Source organism: Meriones unguiculatus, chromosome 10 (assembly GCF_030254825.1).
Source record: "Meriones unguiculatus strain TT.TT164.6M chromosome 10, Bangor_MerUng_6.1, whole genome shotgun sequence".
In the NCBI taxonomy this organism is placed as follows: Eukaryota; Metazoa; Chordata; class Mammalia; order Rodentia; family Muridae; genus Meriones; species Meriones unguiculatus.
In genome coordinates this window covers 32,397,869-32,410,744 of record NC_083358.1, presented here as the reverse complement: position 1 = coordinate 32,410,744, position 12,876 = coordinate 32,397,869, and positions in this window count along the sequence as shown.

The window sequence follows — 12,876 nt, the reverse complement described above, 5'->3', positions numbered from 1 at the left end:
CCTTGGCTGTCCTAGACTGGCTTTGTAGACCAGGCTGGTCTTGAACTCACAGAGATCCTCCTGCCTCTGCCGCCCTGAGCGCTGGGATTAAAGGTGTGTGCCGCCCATGTTGACTTTTATGGTGCTGCAGTCTGAACTCAAGGACTTGTGTGTGCAGAGCAAGCGCTCTACCCCGGGGCTAAACACCAGTCCTGGGACTTTTAAATCCTGACACTGGCAAAGCGTACTTAACAAGGCTTGCCATTCTCACGTCTTCATGCAGACACTTCCGCGACTTTGCTGAATAACCTTCGCCAGTCTCCGCCTCCATTCTGTTTTGCCTTTCCACACGGAAGGGTGGCACCCACCAAACAGCAGTACCCACTCCCTTCCCTCCTTGGCCTAAGAAAGCACCATCCTTTTTTCTGTCTCCATGGGCCTAATTGCTCTAAATACCTTTTATCAGTGGGGATCTTAAACTGTTTACTTGATTGTTTGAGATGTGGTCTCATTCTGTCCTTGAGCTCACTTGAGCCCAGGTTGGCCTCAGACTCAGGCCTAGACCTCCCAAGTGCTAGATCACAGGAGCTTGTTTCTCTCAGCTGTATATTTCATCAGTGCAGGGCTCCCAAGGTCAGCCACGTGGCATGTACCAGAGTGCTCTTCTGGGATGCTCTGTAACGTACCATATTCTGCTTATCCATTTGTTCGTAGAAACCTAGGCTGGTTTCTACAGTTGGCTATTATGGATGGAACTTGGTCATTTCTATAACACTAAAATTCTGTGCCCCAAGAAACTCCTAAGTCTTGGGCAAACTGGGACAGTCGGCTACCCTAGACCGGGATCCAGCTATCAAACCGGAAAGAAGCCAGGACATCCACGCAAGAGGACAAAGATAATGAGCAGGCAAGCCCCACCTGTTCCAGGAAAGGTGGCCCTTTCGGCAGAGCCCCTGAGGACAGAGCAGGCTAAAGAGAGGTGGTTGTCAGAGGTGCCCAATGGCTCACCCAGTTCTCAGTGACAGAATGATAGCATCTGTTGTCCAAATGGAGTAGCAAAGATATATCTGACCCCAACCCCAGACACACACACACACACACACACACACACACACACACACTAACACTCCTCCATAGCATTCATTTTTTGCTCAAATCTTGTCTTAGTCATAAATACCACGGTACATCAGAGATCAAACCCCCATGAAACAGAAGGGTTCTCTTTTCACAGGCAACTTTATAAGCCCTGCATCATCAGTAAATGTGAGGTCTGTTTATTCTCACATGGTTTTGTGCATTATTTTTTAAACACACTCACTAATAAAGGTTCCGCATTTTTAGTGTAGTTTCCTTTGCGCTACATCACGTGGAAGAAAGCAGAAAGCTCAGCTTCTGGCCTTCAGTGCAGGGATTTTGGTCTCACTGGAGTCTGCCAGGCCTGGCTTCTGTTTTCCAGTCTGTTGCAGGGCTTGTTTGTATGGTAAGATTGGGACCAGTAGGTTTTAGGGAGGTGTAATGTTCGATTTTCATTGGTTTCCCAACTGCTAGTGATAACAGATTTGAACGTTTTGTTGTTGTTGTTTGTTTTTTCAAATTGTCGGTGATACCAGGAATGGGTGGATGGAAGGAGAATATTTTTTATAGCACTTAACATGTTTATTATGGAAGTATACCATTTTTTATTTTTCAAAACTCAGATTTTAAAATTCTTTGAATATTTTTTGTCATTAGATTTGTTCATGTTATTTTACATGTGAGTGTTTCGTTTGCTTCTCTGTATGTGCACCACATGCATGCTTGGTTCCCACTGAGGTCAGACTGGGTCATCAGATCTCAGAGAACCGGAGTTACAGATGGTTGTGAACCACCACGTGGGTGCTGGGAATCAACTCTGGGTCCTCTGCAAGAGCCACAAATGCCCTGAACCCCTGAGCCATGTCCAGATCATAAACCTCAACTTTGAGACACTTTGGTTTGCTGGCAGTGTAGGATACAGGATTATTTTCAAGAATTTTTTCTTAAAAATAGACTCTAGTTAATTTTTGTTTGTTGTTTTATAACATAAAAAAAAAAAAAACCCTTTATTGGCTGGACATGGTGTCACATGCCTTTAATCCCAGCCCTTGGGAGGCAGAGGCCAGCCTGGTCTACAGAGAGAGTTCCAGGATAGCTATGTGTCTGTTGCACAGAGAAACCCTGTCTTGGAAAAACCAAAGCCAAACCAAAACAACTGAAGGACCAAACAAAACACCCTTTATCTCTTACAGAGGTCTCAGCAGGAAATACCAGGTGAGCAGAGGAAGCAAAAAGCCAGAGCGTGGTGGTGATGGCTCGACGCTGGCTGCAGTAAATGCTCCAGGGACCCTGCAGCTCTAGGTGGCTTTGCTTCAAGGCTTGGCTTAGTCAGAAAGGTATTCCTGGGTTCCTTCTGGAAGCGTGGGTCTGCTTTCCCTCCAGAGCACCCTCCAAGCCAGGTGTCAATACATAGGAACACCTACACAGCCAAGGCTGGGGGATGACTTAAAAGTTCAAGCCACACGTGACGATGTTTTAGAAGATAAAGGCCCTGGGGGCTGGGCCACCTGGGAAGCTTGGAGTGGAGTCTCGGGACTGTCTGTACAGCAGCAGCTGCAGGTGAGTGACTGTACCTCATTCATGGGGCTTGGGAAGGTTACCTCGTCTTCTTTTAATGGGATCTTGCTGTGTAGCTCAGGCTGTCCTCTAATTCACAATCCCCCTGCCTCAGCGTAGGATTACAGAAGCACACCACCATGCCCAGGACTCAGGTGACCTTTTGAGAGTCATGCACGAGACTGGCACTGGCCCAGAATTCATTCCCCTCCTTAAAGTTAAAGCCCTGATTTTTCTGAATGGACAGAGCATGTTCTTTTTGATACATAAATAAACGGGTGGTTTGTGTGCTCCCATTTCAGCCGTTGTGGGGGCGGGGTAGGGAGGAGGCACAAAACCAAACAAGAAACCTTTAAATTTCACACTCGCTTTAATTTTAAATATCTTAGGGCTTTAAAAGTAAAAAAAAAAAAAAAAAAAAAAAAAAAAAAGTGGAGGCACAATTTAAAATTTCAAAGCATGCAAAAATATATGGTTAAAATTAAATCCTCTCCCCTGACTCCTGGCCATCCTCTGCAGAGGAAACCATGGCTTCCATTTTTGCTAATATTTTTTTCAGAAGTCTAATGTGCAATACAAGCTTATTTATAGATATACAACTGCCATTTTCATTGTTTTGTACCTTTACCTTTTAATTAATCCTTTTAAAAAACCTTTTTTTTTTTTTTTGGTTCACATACAATTACAAGAAATAGCTCAGATTTTGTTCTACTCCTGAAATCAATCCCTTTTTAACCTTTTTTTTTTTTTTTTTTTTTGAGACAGGTCTCACTAACTTGCCCAGACAGACTTCACACTTGCAATCCTCCTGCCTCGGCCTCCTGAGCAGCTAGGGTGCCATGCCTGCTCCACAGGTGCAGTATAACAGAGCTTTATGCACTATCATAAGCAGATATCACATTAACACTGATATGAACACCCACCTTGTGAGAAACATTCACTTAGACATTGTCCTACTCCTCTATACTCGGGTAGCTGTCTGTCTGAAGCTACCTTCAATTGGGCTTATGAATGCCTGTGGATGCGTACAGAGATGGACCGCGTTGGGAAGGCAAACTGCTGAGTCCTAGGGTGGGTGTGGTGGCTTTGGGAGATACAGCTGGTCGTTTTCCACAGTGGTTCACCACCCCCACCCCCACTTCACTTGCTTCCCAGCTGTGCCAGCCTGTCTGTCCTCCTCTCCTTAATCCTTTACTCATCCTGGCGGGTGGGGCTGCCTCTCCCCTTTCCTCTTCTCAGTGCCAAGCCCAGTCACCAAACACACAAGGCAAGTGCCATATCCCTGACAATGTCCCCAGCCTAGTATTTTGACTTCAATTGTTTCTCCTGGGGTGGGGGAATTGAAGGTGTTTTTGTAAGTGTATTTTCCCTGATTTTTTTATTCTATGCTTTTTACTGTGAACATTTTCATATACCAAATGTTGAAAGGATTATGTCGTGAGCTTCCATATGCCTAGAACTAGATTCCAATAATTGACAATCTTCTTTTGCAATATTCTCTCTTCTCCTTTCTCTTGATTGTTCTGTTGAGCATTGTTAAGTAAGTTCCAATCATAATGACACTATCTATAACCGTCTCAGAAAGTTCCCCTGGAAAGAGGCATTTGTATCTAAACTACAAAATCATGAGTGCATGTAACACAGTAAACATTAAATGCCTTAAAATGTCATGTAATAGTCAATTTTCAAATTTCCCAATGTCTGAAAACTATTGATAATCATTATTATTTTTTTCCTGGGCTAGAAGCAAAGATGGCTAGTTCATTGCATTTGATTGCTCTATCCCTTTAAATGGACCCCACCATTACCACCCATTATGCTGACTTTCTGAAGGGACAACCTCTACCCCCGTTGTCTATAGAAAGATTTTTATTTTGAGACAATGTCTTATGCTGTAACTCAGACTGTCCTCAAACTCAGGCTTGCAATCTGCCTTCCTTAAAGTCCCAAGTGCTGTACCACTCAGCCTGGCTTAGGAATTTTAAAATATATATGTTCTAGAACTTTGGTGGCTTAAAATAATGATATTTTATTTCATAATTTATGGATCACAAGTTCTGGCAATGTCTAGGCATGCCAGTCTTCTTTTCCCATGACATCAGTAAAAGTCATTGGTGAGAATTAGTTGTCAGAGGGACAGGTATGGAGGGTGCAAAACGGTGTCACTCATATGTCTGACACTTGGGTTGGGACAGCTGGCAAGAAGCATGGGATCCGCTGAATCTGCTCATTAGAATACGTCTCTGTGGTGTCTCCAGCATGTGGTGTCTTACATGATAGCTCACAACTCCGGGGAAGAGCTTGCCGGGGACAGGTGTAAGATGCATTACCTCTTACACCTCGGTCTCTGCAGGAGCCCCGGGCTCAGATCTTTTAGTTTTGTTGGTCTCCTTGTGGGGCTCCTGTCCCCTCCATGTCCCTCTATTCTCACCCCTCTCTTCCTCCATAAGACTCCCTGTGCTCTGTCCAAAGTTTGACCCTGAGTCTTAGCACCTGCTTTGAGCCCCTGTTTGGTGGATCCTTTCAGAGGACCCTCTATACTAGGCTCCCATCTTGTTTCCTTTCTTCCACCGTTTCTGGTGTCTATCCTGTTTGCCATTCTGAGTGAGGACCTTGCACGGAGAGGACCTAGATCCCCGCTCAGATATGGCTGATTGGCAGCTCAGTATCCATGTGGATCTCTGAGTGAGGGGAGCAGGGGCTGCCTCTCTCACAAACTCAATTGACTGCTCTTTGATCACTCGCCCCTGGTGATGCTGCCTTGCCAGGCCACGGAGGAAGAGAATCCAGACAGTCCCGATGAGATTTAACGAGCTATGGGCAGATGGCAATAGTGGAGAACTCCCCCTTTCAGTGAACTAAAGGAAGGGGATGGGGGAAAGAGGGAGGGAGGGTGGGACTGGGGGAAGTTGAGGGAGGGAGCTTCAATCAGCATATACAATGAATAAATTGTGAAGAAAAAAATGAAAATTAAAAATTAAAAAAATAACTTCAGCCTCAGAATCCACATCACTTTCCCCACTCCCCACATTCTAAGGTGGCCCAAAGTCACCCTACTGCAAATGATTGGCAGCTATGTTTTTAAAACTTCTGTGTTCACCATCTGGCCACAAATGATCTGTCTTTCACCCATATGCAAAATTCACATTCTCTTGGTTGAAGAGATGGCTCAGCAGTTAAGAGCACTCCCTGCTCTTACAGAGGACCCAGCTTTCGTATCCAGCACCCACATGGCCCCTCTGGTTCTAAGGGATGTGGCGGCTTCTTCTGATCTTCTCAGGTACCAGGCATGCATGCTGCACACATACAAAACATGCATACAGAGCACTCACATAAAATATAAAGAAATCTTTTGAAAACTCATAGCTCCTTTCACAACTCCTCGTTGTAGTCTGGAACGGTCAACCGCAAAGACCCATGTGTTGAATGTTTGGTCCTTGCCTGTGGCACAAGTGAGAGGTGTTGCAGCCTACAAGACATAGGGCCTTTGGAAACATCTTAAGTTGCTGGGTATATACTCAACCCAAATAACAATCTCCTTTGATTAATTTCTTACTGGTGTCTGAAGGAGGCATGGACTCCTTAAGACAAGCCCTCCTCTCCCTCTTGTCCATGTCTTCTCCACAAAGTCAGTAGCCTTGTCTTCACTAAGCTCTGCTGTCTTAATGTGCTGCCACCACAGCTCAGAGCAACGAGGCCAACCTGCCATAGGCAAATCCCTAAACTGTAAGCCAAAATAAACCTTCTCTCTCTCTAAGCTGATTATCTCTGGCGTTTAAAAAAAAATATAGTAACGGGAAGCTGACTCACACGCAAATCCCTTGGCAATATCAAGCTGAGTCCTTTCTTTCCTGGCTCCTCTGTGAGGAGGAGGAAAGAAAGGACTCAGCTTGATATTGTATGACCACACTCTTAGAAGTCTCAGGAGGAGCTGAGAAGAGCTATCAAGCAAACCCTTAGGATTCTCCCCAACCTTACCCCCACATACTCAGGATGGAGTCTATTGGCTGGTGTGTGGCAGACAAGCTCTCTACCCTGAGTTACATCCTTAGTCCCTGATGTGAGAAAGGATCCCACTCTGTTGGCCAAACTGGCCTTGAACTTGTCATCCACTTGTCTCCACCTCCAAGTGTGGAGTTACAGACATGCACCCCCATAGCCATGTCCTTTGGGTCTTAGAGAAGGTTTTGTAAGTCTGTCCTAGCTGTAGAGGAGGGTTCTTCCCTCTCTTGGAAGTCTCTATCAGAACATTGGGATGGCAGTGCTGGAAACATACAAAACTGATTTAATCGGCAGCCAGCCTGTGTCCTTAGGGGAACCAGTCACAGATGGGTGGGGACCTCGTATAGACCAAAGCAAAGATAGATCCTCGGGGGCATCTTTGTGGCTCAGCCAACCATGTCCTCAGCTCAACCATAATGCAGCTTGGAAATCCTCAAGTTATCTAAGGCAGTTAGAACTGGATTTCCCTGTTATTTAAAGACATAACAGCTCAGTCAGTAGCGAGCTCCCTGAGCAAGCATGAGGACCAGAGCGTGTAAAAAGCCAGGCTTATAATATCAGCACCAGGATAGGGGAGCTGAAACAGGAGGTTTCCTGCAGTTTTCAGGTCAGCCTAGAGGAATCAATGAGCCCTGGGACCCAGCGAGCGATTCTGTGTCAAAACACAAGGGGGAAGGGCATGTAAGGTCAAGACCCACCATCGACCTTTGGCCTCCATGTTCACATGTAACCTGCACACACCCACGAGCGTGTGTGTGCACACCCACCCACCCCCAGAATGACAGGCAGTCATGAGCACGATGGTGCTGTTGGTCAGAATCATGCAAAGCGTGGGAACCGGTGGCTTGGGGTTAGAAGCGCTGTCTCCTGAACCTTCACAGCCTGTCTTTCCTCCAGGCCGATCCTTGGCTCTGGAACGACGCTTTCTCACGTTCGTGGCCCTCTTCTAATGGTCTTTTTCTAAAATGTTTTAAACATTGTCTATGTATTTATTCTCCGTGTGTGTGAATGCGTGGGTGCACAGGCATACGCATGCGCGTACACACACACACACACACACACACACACACACACCACAGTGCACGGGTGTTGATCAGAGGACACCTTGCAGGAGTTGGTTCTCCCCTTGCAGCAACTGGGATCCTGAGGCCGGTGAGCCGTGGTGACAAGTGCCTTTCCCTGCAGACCCATCACCAGTGCAGATGGTCCTTCCTTAAAGCCTTCATAACCGCGTTCACGTCCAGGTTAGAATTCGAGTTGCCTTCTGAGGCCCCGCGTGATTCGAACGTGGCTCTCACTGCTGTGACCATGCTGTGTTACTATTTTTTTATGATGGGTACCGACAGATTCCTTCACAGTCCAGAACTGTCACACCATCCTCCTGCCCACGCCTGCAGCCCCGGGGCAAGCAACTGAACATCTCGATGAGCAAAAACAGTCTCCCCCATTCTCTTCTCAAACAAACACATCTGCTCACCACCCTTCCTCTTTCAGAAAGTCTAGCCATCCCATAGATTAAAGTCTATGGAAGATTACCGCAATAACATGGAACTAAAGAGATGGCGAAGAAAGGTATTTTTTGTGAAACCACAGACACAGAAAAGGAAAAGCTGGATTTACAAGTGCCCCTAATATAGTATGGCAATAGCTACTTCTTTGCCAAGTAAAGAGGGTGACACACAAAATCTCCCTGAATAAATAAGATGGGTTTACAATTTCATTAGTACTGCTGAAGACTGTGGGAAGAACCTAAAATCAGCACTACCCACATGTAAGGTCGAATCATGCCCATCAATTTATTTTGATCTTGTGGAAGGCGTTTTGAAGAAGGGCTTAAGAAATAGCTCAACCAAAAGAACATTCACATTATGCAAAAATGAGCCCCACTGATTTTAATCCATTAACCTTACATAATAAGATTTCAAACATAGCACTGTAATTACACGATACAAAAAAGAAATACCTTAATGCGGTAAATTGTCCTAATACGTGGTAAACTCTACCTGATAATTTGCAGAGAGGAAAAAGTTCAACAGTAACTTCTCACCTTCAAATACAGTGAGAAGCTTGAGTTGGAGAGGAAAAGAGCAGCCGAGTCTAGAGTGGTGACAATCACGAATGACAGTGGCTATCTGACAAGCATTCGGTGAGTGCTTGCTGTGTGCCGGATGATATTTGTGGCATTGAGGGTACAGGGGTGAACAGACACGGCACTTTCTACGGGCCCGGCACTGAGAACAGAGCTCTGTGCAACTTGTCTCACTTGTTCTGTCCGCCCCACAGTTCTCCGAGCTACATCATCAACCCCATTTACAGACATGGACGCTCCCAGGAAGCAGCTTCCTAGTGGTCACAAAGGTGTTTCAAGTGGTGGAGGTTAGACACCAGCTGGTACTGATGAGTTCAAAAGCCGCAGAGCAATTTGGTGGGAATGGATGCTGGAAATGTCCCATCAGGGGGAAAGAGCCATTTTCCCATGTAGTCAGCTGTTGGCTGAAGCGCTCTTTTCTAACATTCAGCATGGTTAGATCTAAGTCTCGACTATGTAGAAATCAGAAGACCTCAATCAGTGGACTCTTTCATGGCTTCAGCTTATACGTCCAGAGAAACGCTTGGAACTTAGCCTGTACCTTGGCAAAATATTTTTTAAGCCATGATTTCAGCATTTTCAGGGTCTCCCTACTGTAAGAATTACTACTATTAAATGCCTAAAATACACCTGGCAATAGGGCTCTGGGGGTATGGTTAGACTAAAGAGCCTCCCCGCCCCTACCCTGTGGAGCTAACACTCTGGGAAGGGTAATGGATTAGAACTACTATAAATACAGAAAGTATACAGTGTATTGAGAGTGATGGGGCTGAGGGGAAAGAAGAGGGCTATCAGTTCATTTTGCAGTGCTGTAGCAGGATACCATAGACTGGGTAATGTGTAAGGAAAAGAAATATATTCTTTCACAGCTCTGGATCCTGAGGGGTCCAGTTCAAGCCTCAAGGTCTGAGGAGAGCCTTCTTGCTATGTTCTCACATGGAAGAAGGGAAAGAGCCAGGCCCACAGTGCTTTTCACTCACTCATGAGTCCATTCACGCGGCCAGGGCTCTCGTGACCAACACACCTCTTAACCCTGTTGCACTGAAGATTAAGTTCCAATCTACACATTTTGGGGTACATATTTAAACTGTAGCAGGCGGATATCAAGTATGAGTAAGAAATAATTAGAACTGTAGATAGAGAAGGCTTAATGACTTCTTTATCTTAGAGTGACTTTTGAAGAAAAACCTGAGGAAGAAATCAATCTTGTGGAAATGCAAGAGGAAGGTTATCCAGACAGTGAAGTAGATAGCTGCAAAGCCCTGAGGAGTGAGTGTGTCTGCGGTCTCCAAAGAACAAAGCCGCCATGGTTATGGACAGAAGCAAGATGAGGCAGAGAGCTAATGCAAAAACCTCCACGAGAGAGTAATGGCCTTGAACGAGGTTTGCACGTATGTTCAACCTACAACCTGACACCCACATGCAGCCATGATCATAGCCACAAATGTGGCCCAACACAACATCATAAACTTATTTAAAGAAAAAAAAAAACTTCATGAGGGTTTTTTGCCATTGTTTTTGTGTCTCAAACTGTAAGGTTCTTTGGTGTAAATGTTGCTAATGATGTCATTTTGCAATGTCACAGGTTGGACACCTGCTAGAGTGATGAGAAATTATCAGATACTAGAACTTCTGCGAAGGCAATTTTTGTAGATGAGCCAATGACTGGAAATGAAAACTGGGGAGGGATCAAGGAAACCCCGCCAAACTCTAAGGATGGAGCCCAGGGCATTTCTTTCCTTCCTGACCCACAGATCGTCCATACCCCTTAGGTTTGGACTTTTGTCATCTGATTACAACTTCCCTACTCAATGAAAGAAATTTAGAAAGTTCTGGCATTCAAAAGAGCTGGCTTAGCTAGGTATGGTAATGAGCATCTCTGATCCCAGTACTCCGAAGGCTGAGGCAGGAGGATCGTGAGTTTATCAGCCTTGGATACATAAAAAGAAAAGTGTCTCCCACTCAAAAAAAAAAAAAAATTAAGCAGAAACAAAACACAAAGAAGAGGCAAATTTAGGGTCAGGGATATGGCTCAGTGATGGAGTTCTTGCCTAGCGTGTATGAAGTCATGAGTTCAATCCTCAACACAGGACACATGTGCTCTCTCTCTCTCTCTCTCTCTCTCATACACACACACACACACACACACACACGCTCCGCAGGATATACAGCTTGAAAATTGCTTGTGATTTTGCAAATCTAAGGGCTGTGACTTCTGAAGTTAGGACATGATAGATAATGCAGCTGCTCTCCCATTCACTGTGATCTAAAGCACAGCTGTCTTAAGGTTCTGTGATTCTAAAATGATGACACGGGAAACACTAGTCTATTTTCAGGAATACACATGTCAGAAGGCAGCACTGAAATTCAGTGTCGCTAATATAGTAAATTTAGTGTGGCTATGGTAAGTAGACTGAAAGTCTTCTCCATGCGGTTTGAGTCTATTGATTAGAATGAATGGGGGAGGAAGGGAGGTATTGGGAGGGGAAGAGGGAGGGAGCTACAGGGGGGATACAAAGTGAATAAAAAAAATTAAAAAAAATAAATTGTTGAAAAAGAAAAAAAAAGAGCATTCTTGCACTCTTAGCTTTTGGGATGTCAAGCACAGACACATTTGTTCTCAATCAGCCATGTGCCGCTCTCTCAGAGGCTGTTTTCAGCATTACAAACTCAGACTCTCATTTCACTTGCTCTAGTTTATTCACTTGTTTCCTTGCTTAAGGAGAAGAAAAACTAAATGAAGTTACAGTACACCGCATTCATCAGAAGCTAGGATGTTGAGTGAGAAAAACAAGGCCATCTGATTTCATCCTAATCCCGTAGGTATTAACATGGTGTTTGCAGGTAGAGCCAAAATCCTGATCCCTGCACAAAAGTGATCCTCTTTTGTGATGTGGTTACCTCATTAAATCATTTTATTATTTCTATGTGAAAGTAGCTTACTGTCCTCAGCAGTGAATGACCTATATTGCTTTCAATTAGATGAGTTAGTATTCCTATCCCAAACTAAATCTGCTACCATATATCCATTTCAGCAATATATATATATATATTTTTTCATATAGATGCACATTATCACTATGGGTTATGTTTACTTAACTTTTAAAGTTATATTCCTGTGTTGTTTGTGTGTAGCACGTGTGTGTGTGTACGTGTCCCATACTGAGGGGGTTCTTGCAAATGACAGGAAAGTGAACCACAGGAAGAGGTTTAAGAATGAAAACCTGGTACAGATTGACTTTGTCAAACTGGATCAGACTCTGGGGAGTCTAATGCCGGGCACTTTACTGTTAGCATATTTAAAATCCAGTTCAATTTGGGAAAAGGTTTCAAAGCAACCATCAGTCCAGTTCTAGGTGCACAATAAAGCTTCAGGTGTGACTACACAGAAAGTCTTTTACAAATCACACGTGGCCATGAGGGTGGGTTCTATAGCTACCAGGCCTAGAATCTAATGTGGTCTCTGACCAATAGCATAGAGCTCAGCTGGCCAGAAAGTACATGCAGCATCTTCCCTAAGAACGGGTAACTATTAGGGAGGGAGGAGTCTGGGATAATCATTCTAGGCGATTTGGGTGAGGTCTGCTTCTCTAGCAAAAGGTGGGAGAGGTCTGCCTCTCCAGACAGCAAAAAGGTCAGCAGATTGTTAACAAAACCCACTCTTGGCTTTCTGGATGAAATGCTGGTATTTGATTTGGTCTCCTCCAATGAGGAGTCAGCCCTGCGTGAGTAACATTCCTGGTTCTCTTAGTGCTTCTCTGTGAGTACAAGGACCTCTGTGCCCCCAACACCGTACTGAGGTATGTGTACAGGGAGCATTGCCTTTGTGTACGTGTTTGAGACATAGGCTTGGGATGGCTGGTCTCAGCCATTTATAAACTAAAGGCATGCTCACAGGCACCTCATTTGCTATCTCTAGGAATTAGCTAACTACTAGGGGGTTGTCTCCATGTCCCCAAGGGCCAAGATATCAAAACATCATGATGAGATGGTGGCAGCATCCCAAGCTGATGGAGCAAACCCAGCACACCTGGCAATGGTTGGCATGTGTGGCTGCTGAGGCAAGAAATAACTGTGATCCGGTTGTGTAAGAGAGAAGTGGAGGGATGCTAAGGATGACAGTTCCATTCATACAATGTTTACAGGGACCAGCACGGAGAAAGGGGGGTGGAGGA